This window comes from Bidens hawaiensis, unplaced genomic scaffold, assembly GCF_021521415.1.
Source record: "Bidens hawaiensis isolate Kalapana, Puna unplaced genomic scaffold, B.hawaiensis_p1.1 tig00016036_1, whole genome shotgun sequence".
NCBI classification, from domain to species: Eukaryota; Viridiplantae; Streptophyta; class Magnoliopsida; order Asterales; family Asteraceae; genus Bidens; species Bidens hawaiensis.
Genome location: NW_027492452.1, coordinates 157873 through 177658, shown reverse-complemented (window position 1 = coordinate 177658; position 19786 = coordinate 157873). Strand labels below are relative to the sequence as shown.

General features: G+C 35.0%; 1 pseudogene across 1 annotated transcript; it reads right to left on the bottom strand.

The window, feature by feature from the left end:
- Positions 1-6441: 6441 nt before the first annotated feature.
- Positions 6442-17570, bottom strand: LOC143550392 (long-chain-alcohol oxidase FAO1-like; annotated as a pseudogene). Its single transcript, XR_013138319.1, has 4 exons — positions 17332-17570; positions 16678-16950; positions 7954-9055; positions 6442-7115 (listed from the first exon to the last, which is right to left on the bottom strand). The product of XR_013138319.1 is annotated as a long-chain-alcohol oxidase FAO1-like (transcript).
- Between the last annotated feature and the right edge of the window lie 2216 nt (positions 17571-19786).

Genomic DNA, 19786 nt, shown 5'->3' with positions numbered 1-19786 from the left:
GAATGTAATGCAAAGCTCGTGTATTACAAGTGTAGTAAGACGGGTCATATGGCAAGGGAATGCACTGATGGTGAAGCCGAAGGAAGTGGGAAGAAGGATGCTGACATGATTAGGCCTAAGACCAGAGCCTATATGATGACTCCGAAACAAGCTAAGCAGATTCCGAAATTTGTGTCAGGTACATTCCTAGTAAATGGTATTTTAGCTTGTGTTATTTGATTCTGGTGCAAATAGAAGTTTCGTAACTACGGCATTTTGTAAGTAGCTAAAATGAAATGTTGTCGTGTACCTGAAACTTTTATGGTAGAAACCGCTAGTGAACCTCTATTAAAATAACAATGGTTAAGGATTTAAAATAGAACTAGAGGGGCGTGAGTTCCCTGTTACCTTCAATGTAATGACCTTGGGAGGATTTGATGTGGTTTTGGGAATGGATTGGTTGTCTGAGTTTGAAGCTCAGATAGTATGTAAGAGTAAGTTGATAAGATTGAAGTCTTTGGATGGTGATACGGTGATGGTTTATGGTGATAAAGGAGGTTAAAGTCTTAACGTCATTTCGATGATAAAAGATGAAGGTTTGTTAAGGCGAGGGTGCAATGCTTACCTGGTGTATATTGTCAAAGCAATGGGCTTATGGCCGAGAAAAAAGAAGTGAAAGATGTTCAGATAATGTGTGACTATCCAGAAGTGTTACCAGAGGACCTTCCAGTGTTACCATCGGAGCGTGAGGTAGAATTCCAGATAGAGTTAATACCAGGAGTGCAGCCCGTCGAGAAAGCACCTTATCTCCTGATTCCGTCCGAGATGAAGAATTGATGTCCCAACTGCAAGAACTCCTCAATAAAGGTTTTATTAGGCCGAGTGTTTCCCTGTGGGGTGAGTTGGTGTTGTTCGGTAAGAAGAAAGACGAAAGTATGAGAATGTGCATAGACTGCCGCGAAATAAACAAGCTTAATGTGAAGAATAGATATCCATTGCCACGGATTGATGATTTGTTCGATCAAATGCAAGGTGCTAGTTGGTTCTCGTGTATAGACCTTTGATTAGGCTAATATCAATTGAAAGTGAAAGCGAAAGTGAAAGAGGCATACATCCCTAAGATAGTGTTTCGGACACGGTATGGACACTGCGAGTTTCTCATGATGTCATTTGGTCTGACGAAGGCTCTAGCAACATTTACGGATATGATGAATAGGGTATGTTTGCCGATGTTAGACAAATTAGTTATCGTTTTCATTGACAACATCTTGATTTATTCATGGAGAGAGTATGACCATGTAAAGCACTAAAGGAAGTGTCAGAGATTTTGAAGAAAGAGAAGATGTATGCTAAGTTTTCGAATGGTGCATTTTGGTTGCGCGAAGTACAGTTTCTGGGTCACATAATTAGCCACGAAGGGATAACTATGGACCCAGCTAAAATCGAAGCGATATAAAATTGGAATACTCCGCAAAACCAAACTGAGATATGCAGTTTCCTAGGGTTGGCTGGCTATTATAGGAGATTCATTCAAGGCTTCTCCAAGGTAGCCGCACCGTTGACCAGTATGACCCAAAAGGCTGTGGTGTTCAATTGGGGTAAGTACCAAGAAGAAGGTTTTGAGGAATTGAAGGAAAGACTCACACAAGCTCCAATCCTTGTGTTACCCAATGGTAATGAGAATTTGATAGTTTGTATGGATGCTTCGCATCGGGGGTTAGGTTGCGTGTTGATGCAACGAGGTAAGGTCATAGTGTATGCGTCCAGACAGTTGAAAGTTCATGAAAGTGCGTACCTAATGCATGACTTAGAGCTAGTAGGAGTAGTGCATGCTCTCAAGATTTGGAGGCATTACTTGTATGGTACTAAGTGTGCCATCTATCCCGACCATAAGAGTTTGAAGTATTTCTTCTAGCAGAAGGAACTAAATATAAGACAGATAAGATGGTTAGAATTTATAAAGGACTATGATTGTAACATCAAGTAGTTTCCCGGTAAGGGTAATGTGGTTGCTGATGCACTAACCAGTAAGAACGAGGAAGTCATTGCAATGGTGAAGTCATATAAGCTGATAATTAACTCAGATTTCTTTGGAGACATCAACAAGACACAGACAGAGGTTCTCAAGGATTAAAGATTAATGAAGAAAGAAAGAATCTTTGGGAAACAGGACGAGTTGATAGATAACACTGATGGTGTAAAGACTAGATTCGACTGTTTGTGGATTCCAGGCCATGGTGATCTTAGAAGTCAAATCCTAGATGAAGCTCATAAGTCTCAGTACTAGATTCATCCAGGATCTACCAAAATATACCAAGACTTGAAGAGAGATTACTGGTGGCCAGGTATGAAAAATGAAGTGGTAGAATACGTTAGTAAGTGTTTGACTTGTTTGCAAGTCAAAGCATAACATCAGAAACTGTATGGAAAGATGCAGACATAAGAGATACCATAATGGAAATGGGAATACAACACCTTGGATTTCATAACCAGCTACAATGTACAGCAAGAAATCATGATACCATCTGGGTGATTATGAACCGTCTAACAAAAAGCGCTCACTTTATGCCTATGCGAGAGGCTGTCTCGTCAGAAATGTTAGAAACATGTTAATAAGGGAGATTGTAGCAAAGCACGAAGTACCGTTGTCAATCGTGTCTGATAGAGATACTCGCTTTACTTCAAGGTTCTGGAAGAAGTTCCATGAAGTTATGGAAACAAGACTAAACATCAGTACGGTCATCCTCAAACAGATGGGCAGTCTTAAAGGACAATCCAAACACTTGAGGATATATTTCCTGCTTGTGTGATAGATTTTAGAGGAAGTTGGGATGATCACTTACACCTAGCTGAATTCTCTAACAACAATAGCTACCATTCTAGTTGGTATGCCACCGTTTGAGATGTTGTATGGTAGACGTTGTCAAAATCCAATATATTGGGGAGAGATTGGTTAAAAGGAGCTTGGAAGTTTAGAAGTTGTGCAAGAAACCTCTTCAAGGTTTGATCAAATCAGTCCGATTGAGTTTAGCGCTGGTGACAGCGTGATGCTTAAGGTCTTGCATTGAAGGGAATTGTTCCTTTCAAAAAGAGAGGGAATTTGAGTCCTAGGTACATTGGACCGTTTAAGATCATAGATCGTGTGGGTGAAGTGGCTCATAAGCTTGAATTACCAGAAGAATTGGATGAAATTCACTCTACCTTTCATGTTTCTCACTTGAGGAAATGCTAGCTGATGACACATCTCTCGTGCCACTAGAAGACATCGAAGTCGATGAGCAATTGAACTGCATTGAGCAACCAGTGGAGATAGTAGACAGGAAAGAGAAGCATCTTCGCCGCAAAGTTATTCCTTTAGTCAAAGTGATATGGAAGCACCGTAAGGGATCAGATGCTACTTGGGAAGCCGAAGAGGAAATGCGCAAGTTTTACCTAAATTTGTTTTAAGTGATAGGTTTCTGGGAAAAAACCTCTTTTAAGGAGGGTAGACTTGTAACATCCGACTTTTAAAATAATACATAAAGAACTTTATTTATTTAATTAGGTTAAATAATAATAACTTCGGTGGTGGGCTTGGAAATAAAAGATGGATTAGGGAATGGTTACAGGCCTAGAGTCCATGGGCTTGGTGGTATATAAACATCCTAAAACCCTAAACCCTTATCATCATCTTGCCTCCACACACTCAAAACACTCACAAACACTCCTTTCTCTCAATTGGATCAGAGATCCAAGGGAAGACAAGGTGTTTTCGTGATTCAATCTTCATCAAATAACAAGAAGCATACCAAGATCATCACCCTAGTTCGAAAAGGGGTCGAACCGAACCCGGACTGAAGTCGAATCGAATCTGTATGGTATGTTTTAAGATAAAGGTTATGTATTTGATGTCGGATTACCATGAAAATCGATAGGGTGTTAGATCGGCTTATTGTAAGTAGGAAAGATTCAACCTTTACTAAAAACAAGCTATGCATTTTGTTTTGGTTAAAACGGGTAAGGTTAGATTCTTGAAAAGGATGGGCAAATGAAGTCGGTTTGACAAAAAACTTGATAGTATAGTAAATCGGGGTATAAGGAGCCTGAAAGTAATGGGCTTGGTCATGAAAATGACTAAAATCAGCAAATCGCATTCGTAAGGATGCGATTCGCTGATATGCGATGCGATTGGTTTCAGCCATGCGATGCAATTGGTTTCGGGCATGCGATACGATTGGCTTCGGCCATGCGATTCCGATCAGAATCCATGCGATTGCGATTCATAATAGTACCTTGATTAACAAAGTTAAATCAGTTCCCTAACTTGGGTAGTACGGTTTAGTTAGAAAGATAGTTAATTAACACATATACTTGTTAAACACTTAGTCGTGCCAAGTTGAAGAAAGGTGTTACAATTAATTCAGAAAGGGCCAAGACCCAGGTGAGTTTCTAGTCTCTTTTCTCTGTTATGTTTTTTGGGGCTGCGTGCATACTCTATGTGATAGGTTAATACACTTGCTATATTTAGTAGTGTACGATATGTGAATGTGTATGAATATAGATATGATAAAAGTATGTGATTGCATATATATAACTAAATGATTGGTTGTATGGCAATGTAGGTTGTATGGTTGTATAGTTGTATGGCAATGTATGTATGGTTGTATGGTTGTATCGAAAGAAGGGATCGGGCGCTAATAATATTCGAGGAAGGAGGAGCATTCCCTAATAATATTCGAGGAAGGAGGGACCGAGCCCTAATAATATCCGAGGAGGAAGGGATTGGACCCAAATAATATCCGAGGAATGTAGGGGCCAGACTCTAATAATATTTGCGAGGTTATAGAGCGAAAGGCTCTTTAAAACATAGAAATATGTATGTAATAAGTTAAAATATGAAAATATGAAAGTATGAATGTATGAAAGAACAAAGTATGAATGTATATACGAAAGAAAGGTAAATAGGTAAGAATACAATGTATCTGTGGATAAGTATGTGTAAGTATGAAAATGTATGATATGTGTTCATGTTCGTTCATTTAACTAAATGAACAATTTTTTTTTTCATATTACGTTTGTTTATTAAATAAACGAACATAAACAAACCATATGTCGCATGGCTCACGAACAATTCACTGAACGTTTAGTTCATGTACAGTTTTATTTGAATGCTTAGATGGAAGAGAGAAGGAGTAGAAAGACAGACATTATAGGAAGCCGAGGAAAGGGAGTGAGAAACGTCCAAGGTCCGGACAATCACAAACAGGAGAACATCGTGTCTGTGTTCGTGGAGAAGGTTGTTGTTGGTGTGGAGCTTCTGACGTACGTAGAGAAGGGAGGGAGACATTCGTGGAGAGCTTATAGAATTTTGATGATTTATAGGTCATAGGAGTTTGATCATTAAGATAGTTATTAAAAAATAAAAGTTTCAAGAAAATGTTTTGGCTAACATTCACTCTCATTTATTTAAGTTTGTTGCCAAAAATAATAAAATGATCAGTTTATGATTATATAAGAGTTAAAACTATATATGTATTTATATGTATGCCTGTATTTTTTTTAATGAAATTTAATCTTTTATGTAATGTAAAGTTCCAATAAATTTTTATATCTGATTTCTTCTAATAATTAGATAAATTATGATTCCATGTTGGCAAATAAACAAAGTCTAGAATTTTAAGAATTTTAAACCCTAAACTGAAGTATAGCTGATCTTGTCTTTTCAGGCTAAAATCAAGCTACAATTAATAGAAAACCCGTTAGAGGGTGCACGAACTTAAGGCGTCACTCAGGTTCGGTACCTTAGCTTTTTAACTAGCGTTGCCTGTAACCTAAACAATATTCGGCAATGATAGAAGTGGTTAGGAATTAGGACCAACCCCATGTGTTGAGTTGAATAGCAAAATCTTTTCATTGTCTCATACAAGTATATTTAGAGACGTTAAACAGCTCATGTTTGCAGATTGGCAGGTTGAATGCGACACAAAAACATGACATGAATTTTAGATATTGACACGAAAACAACGTTTTAATCGGATTCCTTTTTTCTTGTTTTGACGTTGTTCTTACTTTACGCATATTAATACTTTAAAGTTGAGTAAATTACATAAAAATGTTCTTTATGCTCATACCTACTCGCATATTTGGTCTGTTATCTTCTCTAATTAGTTTGAAACAAATTCGGTCTTTTACACTTACTTTTGTTGTTAAGTTAGTGACACTATCAAACAAATTCTTCCATTCGATACTGCTTTTAGTTAGGAGGGCTTAGTTAACTTAAAAGGCCTTATAATAAACATACACCTAATCTACAATCAACAATCACTTGAAGGATTAAGTTGCTTTTCGGTTAATTTATTAGTACCTCAAACAAAACTTAATTCTCTTTTTAGTTTTGTACATTTTTCATCGTGTTATTATGCAAACACAATATATAATTATGATCTTATTACTTAACACTTCTGTTCAACTTAAGATATATGCATACTTACACAATCACAAATACTAGAAAAACACAAACTCAAATCAAGTTTGTAAATATCAAAACGTGTTTGCAATTTTTTGTGCCAAACAATAAGCAGTCGCTTCTAAAGTAATCATCGGATTAACACCAACCGCGGACGGTAAAACACTTGCATCACAAACATAAAGCCCTTCTACTTCCCAACTCACACCATTTTCATCAACTGCGCCTTCTTCTTCACTTTGTCCCATCCTGCAGCTCACCATTTGATGAGCAGAACAATAAATATTCCAATCTTTTACCATTGACAAAGGCCCGTCTTTTGCGTCTTTTGCATCTACCGTCTCCAAGAACTCCTCAACATCTTCATCACTACTCCCTTTGCATTTGAATCTTCGGCCATCGGAACTTTGAGTTCCTACTTCACTCGCTCCTGCCGCGATCAAAACCCTGATCGCCTGTTTCAACCCTTTCTTGAGGCTTTCAGTGTCGGACTTATGGAAAGTGTAGTTGATTCTTCCGGCTGATTTCACTTCACCAGATCCATAATCTTTAACCAGCGAGAAAATGTGAGCTGTTCGAGAGTATCTCAGCATTCTTTCTTTAAAATCTTTCCCGGATTCCCACGGAGTTAACACGGCAAAATTTCCTGGACCTAGTGAGGGGACTTCCAAGATGTAGTTCTCATCGCATCCTGGTGTTAGATATACTATATCAGTTATGGTTTAATATAATTATCTAAAAGAAACCAACTGAAAATGACAGGACATGCTCGTATTCGTTCATTTAAATTTAACCGGCTAAATGATCAAACACAAGCAACTAAACGGATGTGGTTTTCTTGTCAATTTTTATTTGTTGAGAAAATGAGTGTGTTCATGTTAGTTTTTGTTCGTTTGTTAATAGTTTAAAACAATCAGTTCACAAATGTAAACAAACACAAGCAAATGAAAATAACTGAGCATGGGTGAATGAGCATAACCGAGTGAACGCTGACATCAATATATTGGGCCTAAATAAATAATAAAACAGACTATATTGCAATGGGTGATATCTTAAATTCAAAACTAGACTAATTGTAGTGAATGTAAAATTTTGATTTGCAAAAGAACACCTTTGAATGAACCTAAACAAGTGTACTTAAATAAATATAAATGAACCAACAGATACACGGATTAACAACGGATGAGACGTGTTATTTTCCTTCATTCAACGAATTGAACAAAAAAATTGTGCATGTCCATTCGTTTTTTAGTTAAATGAACATAATGTTTTCGTCCACAAACGGTTTAGGGGCTTAATTATAAGATATAGTTTGATAATTAGTTTCTCTATACAATTATCACCATTATATCCCTATAGCATGTATAGTTGTTTAATTATCATAACACCTCACCGATTCATTATTCTCACTAATAATTTCCATGTATATGCTTAGCAATCATCTATTTGCCACGTACAAAACTGATTTTCTTGCAAAAACATTCTGGCAAAATCTTTAAACAAAGGTATATGGTTGGAAGTATATATACCCGGTTTATGAACGGATGTGAGGATCCCACCTTCGTAGCTTTTACCCGACAGATTCGAATCATTTTCCGGAAAGTATCCCCATGCCATTATCACAGGATGAAGATGCAAGTTTTTTCCAATATTAGGGTTCTTCAGCCCACTAGATATCATTAAAGGTGGTGTCAGCAACGCCCCACATGCAGAGATAGTCACTTTTGCATTAACATGTAATCTTTTAGACTTTTTCTCACTTAAAATATGTGAAATCACTCCTAAACATCTCTTTCCTCTTATCTTTCCTTGATAATTCTTTGTTAATAATAATTTCTCAGCTTAACATCCACTAATAATCACTGCTCCATGATCCACAGCATCCACCAACCACGTCGAGCCTGTCCCTTTTTTATCCCCGGACTGACATCCATAACAGCACGAACCACAATAATGATTTTCGGACGCGTTTTGTGGAACATAATCCACTCCTAATCCAAGATTTTCGCACCCTTTTCGTAGAACTTGATTCTGAAACCCTTCTTTTATACACTTTTCGGTAACACCGATTCTTTCACACACTTTGTTCATTGCTGAAGTGTATTCATTTGTTTTGTAAAAATTTATTTTGTGGTCTTCAGCCCATTCTTTTAAAACCGTCAGTGGCGTCTTGATGCAGGCGGACCAGTTAACTGCTGAGCCGCCACCGACGGTGGATCCAGCCTGGATCATGACTTTTCCATCAAGAGTCGGAAGGATTCCTCCCGACTCGTACATTTGGCCCAACGAAGGACCCTCGAGGTTAGAATAATCAGTTTGGCTGAAATAGTTTCCTTTTTCCAGAACCACCACCTTCTTGCCAGATTGTGCGAGTATGGCGGCTGCAACACCACCACCACAACCGGAGCCAATGATTACTGCATCACAGTTTATATTGATGATGCTCTCTTTGAGGTTTTATGTCACGTCTAGGCCTTTTTGCATGAGGGATTTAACTAGTGTATGATCGGTTTCGTTGATGATTTCCACTATTCCTTTTTGTAATGGTCGATCCTCTTTAGGGTGTTCTTTGGTAATGTCTACGTGAAAGCCGATGGCTTCCCATGATGGATTGTTTGAGTTTTCATCAACCTGTTGGAAAATCAAGCAGGGGGTATTTTGATTTAAGAAAAACTACATACATTTCTTAAACCACAAAAAATAATAATAAATAAATTAATAAAATATTGTTTAAATTTTGTTATGGATCTAGGCCTACAAGGTTTATGGGGCCAAAGCCGAGAATTCCGTCTTTATGTGTAATTTTCGTTTGCAATTATTAAAAAAACGTAAATATCATGGGCACGTGCTTGGTTTCATTATTGGTCATGTAAAATTCCGTCAGGATGTAGGAGTGTAAAGTGCAAACGAACTCGGCATACTTACCTTATGAACACGGCTTGCTTAGTACTGTTCGAGCTTGGCCCGTGCGTAATTTTTCAAATTCAAGTTAACCTCAGCTCATCCCAACTTGTTCATTATTTATTAACTAGTTTTTCTACCTGGCGTGTTGCGCCTGGGCAGCTGGCGAAACCCCAGCGTTGAAACCCAGGCGTTGGCAAAACCCGTGCGTTACAATATAGACACCATTGGTACTTGTGTTTTCGGTCTCGAGGATTGAGGCGGTAAATTAACACGAATTCGGTCGTTTTGATTACGTACCTTCCGGTACTATAACTAAAAAATGAAAAAATATATATATATATAACTTGAGGTGGGCCAATGACCAATTTGTGTGGCGGGGGGGTCGGTCGGTAGCGTTGTCAGTCATGGGCTTTAAATAAGGCCACGAGTTTGCGCGAACTCGGTCGGTTTCTTTTAAATTTGTTATGGTTTCAGAACTATAACAAAAAAAAATGACGTTTGTAGATTTCCATTATATTTGTTATGGTAAACGAACTAAAAGAAATCAACGACCAATACGGTGCCGTCAAGTGGCCCAATAGGCCATTTGCGGCACCAAACTTGTTAATTATATATAGTAATAATTGTTTAATGTGTGTGTGTATTAACGGAATGATTTAATTTATATATGTATGATAGTTTTTCATGTAAATAATTTTTTATGTGTAAGATAGTATATAGCTATTTTCTTTATCTTAATAGTGTATATAATAAAAATTACATTATATATATATATATATATATATATTATATATATATATATTGAGAGAGAGAGAGTTTGGATCAAATACAAATGAAATTAACGTACTAAACGTGAGAATCAAATAGAGTAATTATACATACAAGTAGAGTAATTATGTAATTACATCATAGAGTAATTACGTAATTACTCTATGGTGTAATTACATAATTACTCTACTTGTATATATAATTACTCTACTTGATTCTCATGTTTAGCACTAATTTCATTGTACATTAACCCTCACCTTAAAAAGTTATTGACGTTTTAAAATGATGAGGGAATTGACATGTGACTTGCATGTGGAGAGAGAAAATATGTGCTATTACTTTTATACCATTTTACTTTTGGTCCCACTTAACACATGTTAATCAATTATGGCTTCTCACACTTCTTATTTTTGTTGGCTTTTGTAGAATAACTCAACTATATATATATATAGAAGAAGTAGAGTTGAGAAAACCCGTGAAAACCTTATGTAACAACGTTTTTTTTTGTTACATTTAATACAAAACATCGAAAACATAAAAAAAATGTTTTACTATTTTTTTTACATTTTCTTAGTAATTTTTATACATGTTTCAGGAGAGAGAAAATGTAAATAAACTTTTACATTTTTATTAACTTTAATTGTGGACCACAAGATTTAATCTTTAATTAAAAACATGTGGTTAAGAATTAGTTTCTAGAGTTTTCACAACTCAAGTGGGTTTTTATTCTAACCTAACCCTATATATATATATAGGGGAAGGTTAACGTACAAATGAAATTAACGTGCTAAACATGAGAATCAAGTAGAGTAATTATATATACAAGTAGAGTAATTATGTAATTACACCATAAAGTAATTACGTAATTACTCTATGATGTAATTACATAATTACTCTACTTGTATATATAATTACTCTACTTGATTCTCACGTTTAGCATCGTTAATTTCATTTGTATTTGATCCAAACCCAACTTTTTAATATGATATTAGTTTTTAAAACAAAAATCACCATAATAACAATTTTTTTTTATCTTTAATATAAGTATGACTTTGTTATATAAAAATTAAAAAAAAAATACGTCATTATGTCTTTGTGTTTATCATTGTGTCTTTTCGTCATTGTGTCTTTCTGTTTGTTATTGTGTTTTTTCGTCATTGTGTCTTTTAAATCATCATTGTGTTTTTTAAAATGCTAATGATAGGGTTGTGTAACAATAATACGTAAATATAATGATAAAATAACAACAAATTATCTAATACATGAAACACAATGATGAGTACATATTACACAATTACATGAAACGTAATACACAATGATGAATACTACAATGACCTTAAACGCAAAACACAATGGTGAATACGTATAACACAATGACCTGAAACGTAAAACACAATGGAAATTACATATTACATAATGACATTATGTATACACAATGACTAAAACAAAATGATAAGTAGAAAGTTAAATGATGAGCTCAAAGACACAATGACAAATAAAAGACACAATGACGTAATCTTTGTTTTAATTGTTATTTTTAATATGAGTATCAATTGATAACACAATGACCAAAATTTATAACACAATGCATACAAAAAACCAATTAAAAATCATAATGAACAACCAATAACACAATATAAAAACCCACTATTTATTTTTATATAACAATATGATACTCATATTAAAGATAAAAAAAACGCTTGTTATTATGTGAAATTTTTTTAGAAAAATAATGTTGCATGAAAAAGTTATGGACGTTTTAAAATGATGGGGGAATTAACATATGCATTGCATGTGGAAAGAGAAAGTCAACAAAAGTGGGTTTTGCCTTTATGCCATTTTCATCAATTTAATTTTTTTAAATTAATCTCTACCATTCAAATCCAAGATCAATGGATTAGATTTCTTCTCGTCCTTCTCATTTTTGTTGTCCTTTGTATTTTAACTTTACCATTTATATATATATATATAGGCTAAATATAAAATGAAAACTTACTTGAGTTGTGAAAACTCTAGAAACCCATTTTCAACCACATATTTTTAATTAATGTTTAAATCTTGTGGTCCACAATTAAAGTGAATAAAAAATGTGAATATAAATATAACTTTTTCTCACTCCTGAAAACATATATAAAAATTAGTAAAAAAATGTTAAAAAATAACAAAACATTTTTTTGATGTTTCGATGTTTTGTATTAAATGTTACAACATATATTACATGTAACAAAAAAAAACGATATTACACAGGGTTTTCGTGGATATTCACAACTCAAGTGAGTTTTCATTTTAACCTTACCCTATATATATATATATATATATATATATATATATATATACGAGAGAGAGAGAGAGAGAGAGATTTCTTTTGAGAACCACTTTGAGTTTTAAGAACCCGAAAGAACTTAAGGTAGCAATTTTTTTTTAATTTTTTTTTACATATACGAAATATATGTAGATTACATGTATATAAAAAAATTACAAAATGGTTTACGCACCGAGTCGACTTATTACATAGGTGTAACGGACGTTTAAATTAGTGTAATCACTGTACATTTTTATTCTCTCTTCTACTTTAATTTTTTAATACATTTAATCTCAACCACATAATCTAATCTATTTAATTAAATGTGTGATCAAAAATGAAGTTCTTAAATTCTTAAAACTCAACAAGCTTCTTAAATTATCTCATATATATATATATATATATATATATATATATTCGAAAAAGTTAAATATGAATAAAAGGCTTGTTTAGATCGTTTAAGATATTGACGCTCAACACATGTATTAAATGAGTCATAATATAAACTTGAGTTCGTTTAAGTTCTGCCCAATTCGGAATTATAATGAGTCGGCCATTAGTAGCTCATACACAGCTTATTTTCGTAATTTGGAAACGTGTAAACTTTTAAGTTGAATAAACTTGGTCAAACGGTTATATTATTGTAAAATTTAATTAAAACTAGATTTATTATGTAACTATGGTGGTCATGATTTCGAAAAATAATCCTTAGGAGCATAGTTAAATCACTTGAAGAAAAAATGAAGTCAGCCGATCAATAAAAAGACAAGGAAAACGGGAAGTCACCGTGACAAAGTCACACAATTTAATGTATATTTTTATATACAACCTCATAAATAACTTTGATTAAAAAACAAGATAAAAAACTATTATAATAATGTGGTGCTATAATCATATTGTACATGATCGATTATTAAAAAAGTGTTTAAGATGAATCTAAGCGCAAACTCTCAAAATAGGTCAAAATAGGAGAGAAGCCTATTTTAGTTCAAATTTAAAGAACTTTCTATTAATGATCCATCCAAATCTCGCAGAGGCATCACATTTGTTTTCCGTCGATTGTTTTCGGTCACCACTAAAAGATTGATACGTCAAAAGAGGCTGACACACAATCCGATATTTTTGTATTCAAATCTATTGGTCTCGTCATTTTTGGTATGACAAAAGTTTCCACGAAAACCATCTCCTCTGTGTTGTTTGGTTATGTTTTCATCTACTCCCTGAGTTTTCAAAAAACGTCAAAAATCATGTTTTTTTGAAATTCATCTGACCAGACGAATTTCACGTGAGTTTCGTCTTTGGAGACGAATTTCAATCAAATATGCATCTCTCTTTCTCTCTCTTCCACTTCTTTGCTATCATCTTCCTCATCCATCTCATCATTGATCACCCTCACCACCTTGATACACAATTGGCTGCCATCCTTTCCCTTGGTTCTTGGCTGCAGCGCATCACCATACACCGCCATCAACGGCCTCCTCCATCGTGATAATTCAGTCACTTTCCCACCCCTTATCTCTCAACACTCTGTCGATTCGAACCAGCAACTAAAACCACCATCGCCAAACACCACACACCACCGGCGTGCCACCTGGCCAGTTATAACTTAACTTACATAATGATAACTTAACTCAAGTGAAATAATGGTGTTTTTTTGCATGTTTGATTGAAAGAAGAGAGACATAATTGTGTTTTTTTGCATGTTTAATTGAAATTCATCTATGAAGACGAAACTCATATGAAATTCATACGGTCTGATGAATTTCAAAGAAACACGATTTACAACGTTTTTTGGAAACTCACGAAGGAGATGAAAACAGGACCAAACATTACGGAGGAGATGGTTTTCGCGGAGACGGTTTTTCATACCAAAAATAACGGGGCTGAAAGATTTGATTGCAAAAATATCGTATTGTGTCAGTCTCTTTATGCGTGTCAGACTTTTAGTGGTGGCCGAAAACCATTGGCGAGAAATCAAATGCATCGGTGCCATGAGTTTTGATTGGATTAATATTGGAAAATTTTCAAAATTTAGCCTATTTTGAGTTTCTCTCTCCTACTTTGGCCTATTTTGGGAATTTGCTCTAAATCTAACTTATATAAAGCCTTTGGCATTCAATTAGTGAGTGATGTAACGGCCCCTTATGTACGCGTTCTTGGTGAGGGATCTGATTTTTAATTCACAAAACAGTTCTACTTTATAATAAAAAGAAGTAACTTTTCAAGGTATAATTATGAGCACATGGTGTATTTTTTTTTTCTTTTTCATTCTTTTGTTGTTTTGTTGTGGCTTCTAGCGATTTGATAGTTTATATCTTTTAGTGAAAGCTATCGTTCGGAGAAGAAAAAAAAAAGAATTATAAAATTTTACCCATACAAAAAGTTACACCTCTAGTACAATTAACAGGTTCTAGACTTCATTCACATTTTAACAACCATGACAATGAAAGCGGTTGTTGGAATGACTATATAAAAATGTCCATGTTGCATGATTCATAGTGGGTATGACCAAATAATTGTTCAAAGGGTCTCTTCTAGGTCCAGAATTAACGCTTAGGTCCTATCAGATTGGTGTCACAAATCAAACTTTACTTACAAAATACCAAAAATTTCTATTTCCAATCATTTAGTAGAGGTATTAACAAATTTTCGATACCGATTGAATCGTCTCCAACGGCACGGCACGGCACAACTAGCTGGTTTGAAATTATACAGTTTGATTTTGAAGATTTAACAGTTTATAAATTAGACCCACAACTATGTATCAAATAGCTAGTTTAACCTTTTAATATATGTTACTTTTTAAAAATTTCCTTTTTGAAATATACAATTATGTATATGTATCATATTGATAAACCATCTTTATCATTTTATAAAGTTTATCCTACTGATCTTAAAAAAATAAAAAAACCGCAAAATTGAACCGGCCAGCTTTGCTTGGATTTTTACAAGACAATAATAGCCCGTTAACCTAACTTTTAGGGGTGTGCATGGGTCGGTTTAGGGCGGTTTTGAGCCAAACTCATAGCTATAACTGATATGGGGGTTAATGGATAACCATAACCATAACCATAACCATAACCGACCCGTTATGACGATTTTGGTTAATCGGTTTTCTAGGCTATAGTGAGTCGGTTATAGGTCGGTTAACTGTAACCCAAACAATGTAATTGGCCTAAAAGTTTGATAACAGTTATTACAAAAAACGACATGACATAATCTACAAAGTATATAATCCATAATATTAATAATGTTCAAAAAAAACAATGATATTATATAATCGAACAATGAAATTCAACTTAATTTGATAACAAACGTTGGACCAAAAACTTTAACATGATATAATCCAACAATATGTTTGGTGGAAGTTAATCCCAAACATATTGTTGGTTAAACAAATGGGTCGGTTCCGTTATGGCGGTTTTGGAATTATCTTTAACCAAAACCGACCCGTATTTGGCGGTTTTTAAAAATTTATTAACCGACTCACTTGTTATGTCGGTTATCGGTTAAAATCGGTTTGGTTATATCGATTATGGTTCGATTTAACGGTTATGGCGGTTAAGTTGCTCACCCCTACTAACTTCTATCAAAAATGAACCGTTAACACCTTTGCAATAATGCATATTATATATAGATTTAAAAACCATAGCCATCGCAACAAATAAGCTTCTTGAATGTTTTACTTGATTTTTTTCTTACGTTTCAGATATGCTTTTGTTTTGGTTAAAATACGTTCATTTTACGAATTTATTATTTTGTTAGTTTTGGTACCGTAAATAACCTAACCGATACCAACTGAATTCGCGTCGACCAGCCACTGCAACACCTGGGTTTTACCCAAACTCTTTTTTTTAAATATGTTCATTTTCAAGTTTATTTTTGTCTAGTTCCGGTACCATAACGAACCTAACTGATTACCGACCAAATTCACGTCAATTAGCCGCCGCAATGACCGGTGTTTACCCATTTTTGTTTAAAAAATATGTTTTTTTTTCATTAGTTTTTTTGTTTTGAATAACTTATTTTTTTGGCTTTAATGCCGGTATTGTAAGAAACATAACTCATACTGGCCGAATTCGTGTCGCATTGATCAGAAGTTATACATGCGCCGAAACTGTTTTGGGCATTTAGAAATTTACTTTTTGAGTTTTGTACCGGTTCTGTAACTAACTCAACCAATACTGTCCAAATTCATATCGCTGTGTCGCCATAACACGGTGAATTTTGTTACCTAGTTTTTATCATAGCCAGGCAGTGCTCGTTTATATTGATTTACCTGCGAGAAAAAGACTTGAGCACAGAGACTCTTGATGAACACGAATCCAAGTCGTATCGGCGTTAAAAAGCTATGTTTCAACCATCTCTGCACAATCTTTTCCCTTTTATCCAAACCAATTTCCGAGAACTTATTCACGTACGGCCATTTACGCGAAAAACAGAGTGATCCCGCGATCAAAAGAGTACCAATCCTACTAGAAAGCAGCTTCAACACCAATCTCACCACCATCACTGCTTCAAAGAATCCCCTGTTCACCAAAGTCCGAGCCACCTATTAAACAATTCAATCAATTCCAATTTAATTAGCACGATCTATAAATATTATTTTAAACGACTTAATTTTGCTATTCAAAAATGGCCAACGACGCAGCATGTTGCTCGGTTGCCTTCTGTATCGATGTAAACAGTACTACTTTTTTCTTTTTATTTGAATTAACAAAACTAATATTACCTTATTCGGAATTGGTGTTGGGAGGCTTTCATCAATTTGAATTTAATTAACACTATCTATAAATATTATTTTTAAACGACTTAATTTCGATATTTAAAAAGGGCAGTGACGCAGCTTGATGCCAGGTTAGCTTGTTGTCAGGCTGCCTTCTGTATCGATATAATCTCTTCTTTTTATTTGAATTAACAAAACTGGTATTACCTTATTCGGAATTGGTTGTTGGGAGGCTGAAAGAGTGGAGAACTGTTGGATTGATTGTTGATCATGATTAAGGGAATTGGGAGGAAGAGGTTGCAGGATGACTTCACAGATGCTGGTTAAAGACTCCATTTCTGATGAACCTAAGCTTGGATTTTTGGAGTCTTCATCTCCGTTGCCTCTTAACAGAGGGTGGCCCTCTGTTTCTCTCTCTTCATACATGTTTTTCTCTGTATTGTGTTAATTGATTTCAAGTGTCTGTACCTTTGTAGTAGACATGTCTTTATATGCATAAATTTGTTGGGCATAGGCAACTTTATTTAGGAACTATGAGCCCACTGTTTAAATGGTGCGTCTAGACTATCTAGTATCTCTTTATACACTTTACTAGTTGTAGAATTGTATGATAGTATTTTATTTACTAGTTGTGGAAGTGTTTTGTTAGGATTCTTGCAATCAACAACATCAACTTGGAAGTTAAACCTGCCCATGAAGTTATTATTTGTTAATTGTAAGTAATCATATACGCATGATAATCATGGTTAATGAGGGACTTATTAAAAAAAACATGGTATTTTCCATATAAATCTGGCCACATTACGCTTTTCATCTTTTATGTATTGGGTAAGTTGTAAATCATGTTTTTTAATTTCAATAAATACAAAAAAGTCCACGAAATTCATTTGTGATTATGCATTTCTCTAGAATCACGACTCCTTTTAATTACAGTTATAACATTATTTATTAACTTTTTTAACTTTAGAGTCACACTCTTCTAATCGTAAGCCCTCCTAAATGCCCATTTTCATGACCCACGTTAACGGTGGACTTATTTTTTTTTTAATTTACCTTACAGTGGTATGCAGCTCTTATAATTATTACTTAATTATTATTTCTTTAAAATTATCTTTTTTTTTCTAAATATACGAATTAAAGTAACAAAAATAATATTAAAATAAAATTCTTAAAATAAAAATACAAAGAAAATGGGAAAATTCCCAAAATAAGCATTTTTGAAAACAAATTTCTAGTTTTAGGTACCATTTGCAAAAAAATTTTAGAAATAGGTTTTATAAACTAGTCGTGACGAGCAGTTTGTAGAACCAATTAAAACTTGCCGCGTGTCCTTAAATTAACCGTAACAAGCACGTTCACTAATCATTTACTCGTCACGACTAAATAAATTTCATGCCTCGTAATCAACGCCCACGAGTAATTCTTTAGTCCTTTAGTCGCGACGACTAGTTTACCCGGTTTACATTCCTTATACGAGTAGTTTATTAGTAGTTAACTCGTCGTGACTAGTTTAACCTTATAATCTACTCGTCGCGACTAAAGAACTTATGAATTACTCGTTGACGTTGATTACGAGACATGAAACTTATTTAGTTGTGACGAGTAAATGATTAGTGAACGTGCTCGTTACGGTTAGTTTAAGGGCACGTGTCAAGTTCTAATTGGTTTCTACAAATTACTCGTCACGACTAGTTTATAATACCTATTTCTAGAATTTTTTGCAAATGGTACCTAATAAAAGTGTTACTGGTGTATTTTCTGAATGAATCCCATCAAACACAGAGAATGTTCCTAATATAGGGAACAACTCTAACAACCTTGCCTATAATATAGAAACACATATCTTCTAAATTAATAGTATGATACAGAGAATATATGCTTGCTAATAGGCCCCCGCAGTTCGAGCGGGATTTTGACTGACGCTCAAACTGGTTCGGAATGATTGGAATAATTCACGAGGTAACCCTTTTGTAAAGATGTCAACGTACTGATATGGAGCTGGAACATGTAAGACCCGAACATGACCAAGGCGAACCTTTTCACGTACAAAATGTATGTCGATCTCGATGTGTTTCGTGCGTTGATGTTGCACGGGGTTGCCGGATAGGTAAACCGCAGAAATATTGTCACAGTACACTATCGTTGCACGAGTAATGGGAACATGAAGCTCTTAATAAATTTCGAATCCAAGCAGTCTCGGAAACCACATTCGCCACGCCTCGTTATTCAGCCTCGGCACTAGACCGAGAGATTGTGGGCTGACGTTTGGAGGACCATGATACCAAATTATTTCCCAAGTATACACAATATCCGAACGTGGATCGTCTCGAGTCTGGACAGCCCCCCCAATCCGCGTCCAAATATGCTGTCATGGATGTTGGGGAGGATGGCGTTAGCCGTAAGCCATAATCAAGTGTGCCTCAAAGGTAACATAAGATCCGTTGCATAAGGGCAAGATGGGGTTTTCGTGGAGCATGCATAAATAGGCATACTTGTTGAACCACATAACTAATGTCGGGACAAGTGAATGTGAGGTACTGTAGCGCCCCTGCCAAGCTGCGATATAAAGTCCCGTCTTCAAGCAATGGGCCGTCTTCTGCCCCAAGTTTAGCACCCGTGTCAACCGGAGTGGCGCACGGGTTGCATGATGACATGGAGGCCC